The sequence below is a fragment of the Triticum dicoccoides genome, chromosome 4A (genome assembly GCF_002162155.2).
Source record: "Triticum dicoccoides isolate Atlit2015 ecotype Zavitan chromosome 4A, WEW_v2.0, whole genome shotgun sequence".
Lineage (NCBI taxonomy): Eukaryota > Viridiplantae > Streptophyta > Magnoliopsida > Poales > Poaceae > Triticum > Triticum dicoccoides.
In genome coordinates this window covers 209,422,934-209,433,041 of record NC_041386.1, presented here as the reverse complement: position 1 = coordinate 209,433,041, position 10,108 = coordinate 209,422,934, and the positions used below count along the sequence as shown (strand labels likewise).

Genomic DNA, 10,108 nt, shown 5'->3' with positions numbered 1-10,108 from the left:
GGTCACTTGTATGTGTGTAACGTTAAGTCTGTAAACTGAGTCTTCTCCTAGATATTAGGATCTAGCAACGCTCATGGCATGCGTGCCACTTTTCCAGGAGCACTTGCTCTCTCCCTGCGGGGTATATGTATACACATTGTAACTCTATTGATTCAGTGAATACAGAAACAATCTCTCCAACTAAAACTGCAGTCGTCGCAGATTGAACCACCCAATATAAGTAGCACTGCCAATTACTTATCGGGCGTCAAGCAGGGAACAATGACAACAACCTACCGTCAACCTAGGCGGTGTGTAACTCTCAATCGCTCGCCACAGGCTTACAGCACCCAAATCTGGGCCACCATGGCGAGCGAATCCGTACTTCCAAGACCCCGACACTTGCGTTCTTCAAATCTCATGCCCAGTACCAACATACACTGCCAGCCACCCCATCAAACTCGTGGGGAACCTCCCGCACAAGGCCGGGAGCAAAGCCACGGGCCTCCCCGGCATGGAGCAGCGAAGCGGAGAACCCCGGGCCGCGCTAACCAAATCCTGAAATCCAGGCTCTCCAACGAGGCGCGTCCGCACGGACACACGCTAAGCAAACCTAAAAATCTTTGCGATCACGGAAGGGAAGCGCCCGCGGCCGAAGCACGGCACCGCAACGAGGACGCAAGACGCGCCACCAAACAGCAACGGCTTCATCCTAAGCGGAGAAGAAATGTAAAGATTGGAGGAGGGAGCAGGGAAGCGAGGAAAACCTTAATCTCCATGCAGGCGAGGCTCCGCCGCGGCGCTCGTGGCGAAGCCTTCGTAGCTCCGAGCACGCGGGCCCTCCGATTCTCTTGTCGCGCCCGGGAAACGGACGACGCCGGCCAGACAAACAACAGAATCTGCAGGTCCCACGGGAAGAGCCGCTTCGGGATTGAGCGGCGGTTGCGGGAGCCGAGCGCGCGACCGGCAGAGAGCAGCTGCACGCCGCCGGGAGTAGAGTACGGTGAGGGCCTGCCGTCTGGGCGCGGTGGTGGTTCGGAGAGGAGGCAGAGACGGAGAGAGAGAGGCGAGTCGGGCTTTAAAGACACGAACAAGAGAAAGAAAGAACAGAACGGCGACAGCGACACGGAGATTGGTGGTGTGGTGTGGACAAGGTAGACGAGGAAATTGCTAGCCGGGCTGGGCCGGCGATGGGCCATCTGATTGTTTTTATGCACTCAAAATAAAAATAAAAATAGATACTAGAACTTTATTTATGAATCTTTCCCTAATCTTTATCTTTACCTATAATAATAAAGCAAATTGGTTTTTTCGTCCGTCATGGTATTTTTTAGAAAAGTCCTTCTATTTTAGAGAATTCAACCCGCAGTCCTGTTTTAAGTGAAAACGAATCGTTATTTTTATATTTTACACAAAAGTCTTCGTCTTTTTCTGAAATCAACCCGCCATCCGGTTTAAGTCACACCCGAACCGTTATTTTACATTTTTTGAAACCCCCCCTGATGTTTTAGGTAATTCATCCGTGGATCATATTTAAATCAAACAAATGCTTTTTAAAATCATCCATATCTTATAAACCGTAACTCCGATTTAAACATATTATATATGAAATTTGATTAAAAAATATGTAGAATATGAATATGAGATTATTTTTACCTGTTAAGTATTTTTAAATATTATTTTAGAATATATTTGACTTATACCAAATGATTTTCTAAATTATTTGTATCTTTTAAACCGTAACTTCGATTTTAACATATTATATATGAAATTTTATTAGAAAAATGTGTGGAATCTAAGTATGATGTTAAATTTACCTGTTAAATATTTTTAAAATATTGTTATGGAAGCAAACTTATAATTTATAGCGCAAGATCCTTTTTTCATACCGGCGGCGATCCGGATTGCAAATAAACAACCCACTATAATCATATAGGGAAAAGAAAAATATCGATAACTACACATGCATACCTCTGAAAAATGTTGTAGGGAAAAACAACAGCTTTCTCATTGCGAGAGTGAGAGAAAACGAGAGTGAGAGAAAGCGAGAGAGGGGGGAGGAGAGAGGGAGAGAGAGATGTGTTAGGATTAACCATATTCAACACACGTTTTTTGTTGTTTTGTGTTAACACCGAGGCCATCGCCGACGAGGGTGAGAAGGGGGATAAGCGGCAACATAAATATGATACCTCGCAAAAATAAAGGAGACGGACCTATTGTGATCTTGAGTGATGGTTGTTGAGTTAAGAGCGTGTGTTATGTTTTCTCTCCCGTTGCAATGCACGGGATTTTTTACTAGTTTAATTTAATAATAAACTAGATGTTGACTCTGGTCGTACGTAGTTGGTATTTTTGCAAAAAAGTCTCTGATGTTTTAGTTATTCAACCCGTGGTCCATTTTTAAGTCAGAAAACGTTTCGTTGAGTAAGGTTTCGATAAAAAACCCTGTAGTTTCATGTATTAAACGCGCGGTCCTTTTAAAGTGAGAAAACATTTCGCTCGTTTCTGGGCTTGGGCCTTACTTTTATTCGGCCTAACGCAAGGGTTGGAAAAAAAACACATGACACACGGGCACGTATGCATCGAAGGAGAGCCGGGGTACGGACGCCACCGCCGCCACCTGCGGATGGTCTTCCTGTCCGTCCATCCGCGCAGCCCACGCGGGCGAGCTGCCGATCTGGCTGGGCTGCCGGGCCACGCAACGGACGGCAGCGGTTCGAGCAACTCCTCGACGCAGGGGAAAAGGTTGGCGGCGCTGGAGTTCGTCGGAACGGGCAGGCGGCCGGTGGGTGAAGCGAGGCCACGGCGCCGGCGCGAGTAATACGGGCGGATCCGGGGGCGGCAGCGACCGATCTGGCTGCTGGTGCGGTGGCTTGCTCCGGTGGCGACGGCGTCCTGCTCATCCATAGAAAGAGAGACAGGGCATGAGGGAGAAAGGAATAAAGGAGAAGGAGCAGGGGGCGCAGAGTCAGGGAGGCGGTCGCTAGCGGTGGCAGCTCCGGCGACCGGCCGGCGGGCTTGCCAGGCAAGGCTATGGATTACGCTAGCCTGAGATTCAATAGAGGTATGTTTGATTTTTAGAATTGGGCTTAATAGCCTGTTTGCTGTGCTTCATCTTCTGAATTGGAAACCATGGTGTGCCTGAATATTTTTTCTAGAACATGATGCTTGAGTTGGTAATCATTCTTGGGTGATTTATCCTATATACTGATGGATCATCCTTTGGGGTGCATGACTTGAATGGATTTCTGAATTCCAAATAGTATGCTGTCGTGATGTTTGATTAGGGTCTTCTGTGAATCCGTACCAAAACCATGCTTGTAATTTGTTGTTCCCTCTCTCTAATCCGGGACAGACACGGTGATTCTGGTCGGAGCCGTGGCTACGTGATTCTGGTCGGCGTGCATCCATAGTCAGAGGACGCCGAGCCTTCCTCGCTGCCAGCAACATCAGCTCGTCTCGGCATGAGGTCTGCACGCTTACCTTGCCTTTCTAATAGAGACTGAACTGCAATTTTTGTCTGCGCTGCTTCTTAAAGTAGTCCATGGTTTGTACAAATAACCACATGTAAATCTTAATTTAGTTGATATTGGAAAAGATTGTTTCTTTCGAACCATATATGTGGAGCAACTAGAAATAGTACGTATGTGTTTTTCCCAGGCTCCCACATTAGACCAGTGCTCTAATGTTTGTTCCAGGTTGAGCATGGCAATAATGTACAGTTTGAACTTCGTGATGGCAGAACTTTTTTGCCTTGAAGTATTCTGTGAATTACACCATGAATAGCAACAACATCAGGCCATTTGAGAGAAGGGGTGTCCCTGGAGTTCTCCCTAAATCTTACTGCATTCTTAGTGACAATGAGGAATTATTATTCACTTGAGAAAATAAAGATTAAATCGGTGAGGCTCTCAAAAATGAAATGACTTTCTGAGCTCGGCATTGACTTTTTGAGCTAGATATTGACTTTGAGTAGCACAATATAGGTCCTATCTGAAGCCTTCTGCGTGCCTGTTACAATGATCGTTTCATTTTCCTTTGTATATTAACCAGCGAATATTATTGTCTGCTATAACTGCTGAAAGATGTCATATTCTTTTGTTATAATGGTGTTTGCAGTAGGAGTGTATGCCTCTCATTCAAAGAAGAGGCTCAACAATCTTTTGGATGGGCTTATGATTACCACATATATGATCTTATGAAGCAGGAGTTGAGAACTACAAAATCCATATATTCCTAGAATGGAGCTGGTTGAAGTTGGGCCTTCAATGGACATGGTAGTTAGGTGGCACCGACGTTTAGTAAAGCCAATTTTTGATGAGGAAATGCACCAAAAAAAAGTTTAGTGGAAGTGGATTAGATTGTTTTGTAGTCATATGCTCTTGAGAAATTTTGCGCTTTCTTTATTTCTTCTGATTATAATTCTTTGTTTATTTCTAACTGACATGATATGCAAAAGAAAATCCTGTGATTTGTTTGCCCTCTCATTGACCATTTAATTTTTCAGTCATAGCTATATACAAAGAAGTATTGTACATATAGTCAAGGTTTTTGAGTCGCCTAGCCAAGTCGAGTCGCCATGCCTCCGACTAGTGGCTCGCTGCGATTAGTCTGCGACTCGTCGTGATTAATCGCCCCAAGTCGCCCCAGGTGTTAAGAGGAGGAGGAGGAGGGGGAAGAGGAGGAGGAGGGGGGGGGAAGAGGTGTTGTTGCAGGCGGAGGAGGGGGAAGGCAGCTGCTTGGAGTATAATTCAGCTCGGAGAAGGCAGCAGCAGCTCGTAGGAGCAATGGAGGCGGCGATTCTGATGTGGGATGGGAGCACGTGTCTTGCTCCTCCTCTGTTTCGTGCTAGAGAGCTGGCCCAATAGGCCCATTATGTAACCCTAGCTTCCAGATAAAAATCCCAACCGTCCATATGCTCTAATCTGAACTGTGCATCTGCTCCCATGTGCCTTTCTCCTTCGTCTCTTCCGTGCTTCTCCTCGTACAGGCGGCGCACTCTCCAGCTTTGTCTCCTCCTCCCCTCCCTCGAACTCTGGCCTCCTCACCTTCCCAGTCTTCCCTCCCTTGGCCTTGCTGAAGCAAGCCGCCCTGCTATGAGGTCCTAGTCACCCGACTAGTCGTCGACTAATCGTCGACTAGCCTACCAGTCGCGCGACTCGCTCCTCAAGCCAAGTCGCCTGCGCAAGCCAACCTCGCTCCAACAACTTGGCGATTAGTCGGCGATTAGTCGGCGACTCAAAAACCTTGCATATAGTTTTGTGTTTTCGGAAACGTCTAAAGGCTTGTTACATGCATCATTTTCTCTTCCATATCCTTCATCTGAAACTGAAAATATGAACCATTTTGTTGATATGAACATTAGTTGCAAGGTGAATAAATAGTGGTCGACGATGTGGCTGGATGTACATGAGCATATGTTGTATCTTTGACGCCATTCATTTTGAATCATTAGAATAATAAAATAGGTTTGTTTGGATAATTATTTTCCAGGTTTCTAAACACATTTATTTATCTATTTTGTATCCACACATATGTTTCCCTAAATAAAATGACTGTACAATTGTGTGAACTGAGTGGCTGGTCGTTACTGTAGATTAAATTTCTCACATTAAGAATCTTTGCCTGATGCTACAAAAAAAATCTATGTTTTGTAGCAGGATTAATGATCAAATATATCCTTTTTATTGTAAATATTTTAGTCTGCTACTTTGTTCATTAATTTTTCTGGGTATTTATGCTTAAGTTTTATTTCAAAGCAAAATCATATTGAGCTATCTACAAGTTAGAATTGTCCAAAACGGTTTTTGTAACATTGTATATCATGTGTTTTCTCTTTTATTCATAACATAATATGCAGTCACACAATTTATATCTCGGTTGTGAATTCCAGAGGGAAGGATAGCCTTCCTGGCAGTTAGAGCTTCGTCACTTGCTGATCTAACAGTATAGACAAGCAATGCAAGCCAACCAAGAAAAATAGTTAGGGAAGCACCGAGTTCGCCGGAGGTAGCAGAACGTTTGTCGAGCCATCCAATATTGCCAACGGTGGCTACACCAGAGGTATGTGATGCCTCGACCACCCTCAGAAACAGCCTTGCTATTCCCCCTTCCCTTTCTTCTTGAGATTGTCGTATCATCGTCTCCCTGTAATGTGATGTAGCACTGTACTATGCACTTCAGCACTAAGCCCAGAACCTAGCTAGCTTACTTGAGGGTCGGCTCCGGATTTTGACGATTGTGTTTGTGTATAATTTGTGAGGGGCTGTAGAGAGTCAATTAACAAGTCAATTAATACAAACCTGTTTTTCTCTACGGTCCTCTGAACATACTCGCTATAAGAACATATATTTCAATATTTGAGCACTGAAAAAATTGTCAAATTGACTGGCTGCCTTGTGAAGAAGTAGCAAGAACGAACTCAGGAAATTCTGCAAATGATATCAGCATTGGTTTGTGTAGAACTGTGGATGTTTCTCTTGCAAGTCTAGGTTTTAGACAAAAAAATCCTGCAGTTGAGGTAATTTTTTTTTGTTAGGAATTAGGAGAATTGTTATGTACTCCCTCCGTCCGAAAATACTTGTCATTGAAATGGATGTATCTAGATGTATTTTAGTTGTAGATGCATCCATTTTGATGACAAGTATTTCCGGACGGAGGGAGTAGTAAAATTACCAAAATTCTTACAAAATATTCTGCAAGTTTTGTTTGCCGCTGCTCAGTCAAGCAAAGCCAACTGCTCGCCACTATATGTGGTTCTCTTGCCATGTCATGGGGTGCAACCACAAGTGGCACAAGACTGTAGTTGTGGTGTTCTAAAATTTACTGATGTTGATGTTTCTTTTCAAGATTGTGGTATTGTTTACCAATTTGGTCCCCGGATTATGTACTCATTTCCTTTTCTATTCTTTGTAGATAATTTGCTTCAGTTAATCGAACTACATGCTGAAACATGTGTATTGTTTCTCAATATATTGGGCATCAATTCACCCCTCATGAGATCTCTGAATTTTCTACGCATATTGTATTTGCTGAATTATTTCCTCCAGATAACTATGCTTGGATTCACAAATGCGTGCAATGCTTTCAAGTAGAGGTTAGTTCAATACTTAAGTTGTGATATTCCACTTTCAACTTTTTGGTCCTAGAAGTGTACTACTTGGTAGGTTAGCTGCAAAAGCGGAATGTATATGGCCTGAATTTATATTTCAGAGTGTATAATCTGATTCAGAGTATTTTGACCCCTTGCGTTCTAAAACATTTTGTTGTATCGTTCTGTCCTGAAAGAATAGAAGCAAAACATGGTTAGTAATAGCACAACCAAAGTTTGTGAACATATCATTATAAAATGGTCGGTTGGATTGAGTTTTGTATGGATTCTACAAGGGCCATCTCTATGGAATTACAAATTAGCTTTACATTTTTATGAATGGGTTCATCGTCTTTGGATTGCCCACGTTCGGATGTGTTTGTGATCAAGTGGACACCACGACCACCATTAGTAGGGTGGGAACGAGAGTGTGTGATATTTTTTTCTTTTCCTGTTGCAACGCACGGGCATTTTTGCTAGTGAGTAATAAATCGTTTACAATAGCTGATGATCAAATGAAGCCCGGCATAACCTCATCATCCCACATATTGGATAATCTAGATCTAATGAGGGCGGCTGAAGCTCGGCTCATCGTACACCCGTCCATGTAAAGTGAATTCAAACAAAAGTAGCAAAAATATATGAAAAAAATTCACATCCAAAAGGCTTGAATGTGCCAGGAACGTATAAATTTCGTGGTGAAATGGCATTCGAGGAGCTTTGGACAAAAAAAATAATAATCAACTCCCAAATAATAAACTTTGTTAAAAGGCAAAGGCACTTTGGAGACTGATATTGCTTCTTTTTGTCTAGAGCTCTTTAAATGTCATTTCACCATGGAAATTTACACACTCTTAGCGCATCTGAGTATCTTGGATGCTCAAAAGATTCAGTGTTTTTGAAATGATTTTGCTATTTTTTTTTCAAATTCAATGTTCATGGGGAGCAGATGAGTCTGAGCTCGGCAAAATTGTGGACATGACCCCCGCCTTCCCGGAGTCACGGGGAGCCCCCCTAGACATCGATCGCATCCCCACAGCCCTCCGGAACCCTAAGAACGACAAAGGCGGAGCCGTTCCATCGCCCGACAGCGATCACCGGGAGTGAGCGAGCTCATGGTCATGTCCTTTTTTCGTCCATAGATGCCTATTTTGAGCCGTTCGTTTGCACACGAAGCCCCGCCATCGCACGCGTACTTCGGCGAGCACCCAGTCGTCGCCTCCATCACCCTCGACACACGCTGACGACACCTGCAACTTCGTCGTGCCACACCGCACTCGTACGCGCCCTTCCCCGTGCCCTAGGACCATCGGAATTGAAGGAAATATGTCCAAGAGGCAATAATAAAGTTGTTATTTTATATTTTTTTATTCATGATAAAGGTTTATTATTCATGCTATAATTGTATTGATCGGAAACCTAAATACATGTGTGAATACTTAAACAAATACCGTGTCCCTAGTAAGCCTCTACTAGACACTGGTGCAGAAACCTGCTATACAAATAGTTTTTAACCCCTTTCCGCGACGGCGTTTGGAACCGTCGCCAAGTGAGTGTGGGCGATAGGGGGTCCTTCCCACAGGACCCAGAAACCGTCAGGGATAGGCCCTCCTGGCACACAGGCTGGGGCAAAATGAGCTCGTGTGCGATCTGGCGAGGCATCAAAATCCAATTGTTTCTATTCGTATGTACATCCCACACGGCGAATCCTAGAAAAACATTTTCGTTCATATGTACATCACACGTTTTTTGTGTGGAAACATTTGTGCAAGGTGGCCTAAGGCAAACCGTTCTTTGCCGAAAACCGTGTGTGTTTGTTAGTTGATCGAACACACCTACTTTCTAGAAGCCATGTGGGTTGTTTGCGTTCATTGCCCACGATGTTGTCTGAGTAACCGCCTGCAATAGAAAACCCCAATAAGCAGGGTAATTATCCTATTATTGAAAATCCATGTACTAATCAAATTGATATTTCTTATAAAACACACCAGATATTTCATATCTGTATAACGGTAACCAGGATTTCATAATCGAATTACATCAGATAGCTTCGGCACTCAGTTACGCCATTACACAATAGGACCAAGTTTCACATGAAACATCGAAAACCTTTGGAAAGTAGCATCATACATGGTAAATAGACAGATGAATCCCATCTGGGAAACTACAGAAGTGGAAGGCAAATATTGAGCCTTCAGTGATGTTGAATGTCCTTGCAACTTTAGGCCAGTGGCTATGAATAATTGCCCGCCCAACCTTCGTCCTCTTCAAGAAGACTTCAATATTATGCCATGGGTGTTGAATGAATACCTTCCTCACCTCTTGACCATGCAGGTGGTTTGAAAGGTAATCATCGGTGAACTGCTTTGAAAAGTACTGAAAACAAAGATATGCATAAATCGCTGTTATAAATTTTGAAATGGCGCAAGGGGTAAAAACAAGGTAAAAGAGTGAGTACCATCATATAGTTGACTGATGTCTTCTTCATTGTGCAAACAAAGATTTTGCTATTATTCGTCGCAAGTTTCTTCATCCTAACAATCTTCCTGAGTTTCTTGACTTGACTGATATTCATGGACATCTCATTTTCCCATATGCAAAATGGGTCGAACAGTGGGTCTAAGCCTTTGACAGCAGGACCTACATGTGCAAGACCAAATTGTAAGAAACCTAAATATTAGAATGATTCCTGCAACCGCATAATAATGTGCTGTTAGCGAAAGGACCATGCATGAGCAACCCTCGATGGTAAACCGCAGTGTCTCCCATTGTTTCCCTACAACACACATAAGGAAGATCTTGATCAGGTTAACTGAGAGTTGCCATATGTAACACCCCGGATGTAATTTACCTTATATGTATCCCAACTCTTGCCGTTTCCGGCGCTAAGTTATTTTATTTCCTCGGGTTCAGGTTTTTGTCTCCGTGTGTTGTTGCCTTTGTCATGCATCTCATATCATGTCATAATGTGCACTGCATGTGCATACATGTTCGTCTCATGCATCTGAGCTTTTTTCCCGTTGTCCGTTTTGCATTCCG

The 10,108-nt window shown here is 43.5% G+C and overlaps 1 long non-coding RNA gene and 1 pseudogene across 3 annotated transcripts; one reads left to right on the top strand and one right to left on the bottom strand.

Annotated features, from left to right (window-relative positions):
- The window catches only part of LOC119283480, a 9,821-nt pseudogene extending 8,733 nt beyond the window's left edge, over positions 1–1,088 (bottom strand).
- A 1,465-nt stretch (positions 1,089–2,553) lies between these two features.
- LOC119285648 lies at positions 2,554–7,255 on the top strand. Of its 3 annotated transcripts, none has more exons than XR_005139620.1 (3): positions 2,554–3,043; positions 3,335–3,448; positions 4,099–7,255. It is a non-coding gene; the product is annotated as an uncharacterized LOC119285648 (long non-coding RNA). The 3 variants fall into 3 exon arrangements; XR_005139619.1 differs by having other exon boundaries at positions 3,335–6,042; positions 6,895–7,255; XR_005139618.1 differs by having other exon boundaries at positions 3,335–7,255.
- Positions 7,256–10,108: the final 2,853 nt, after the last annotated feature.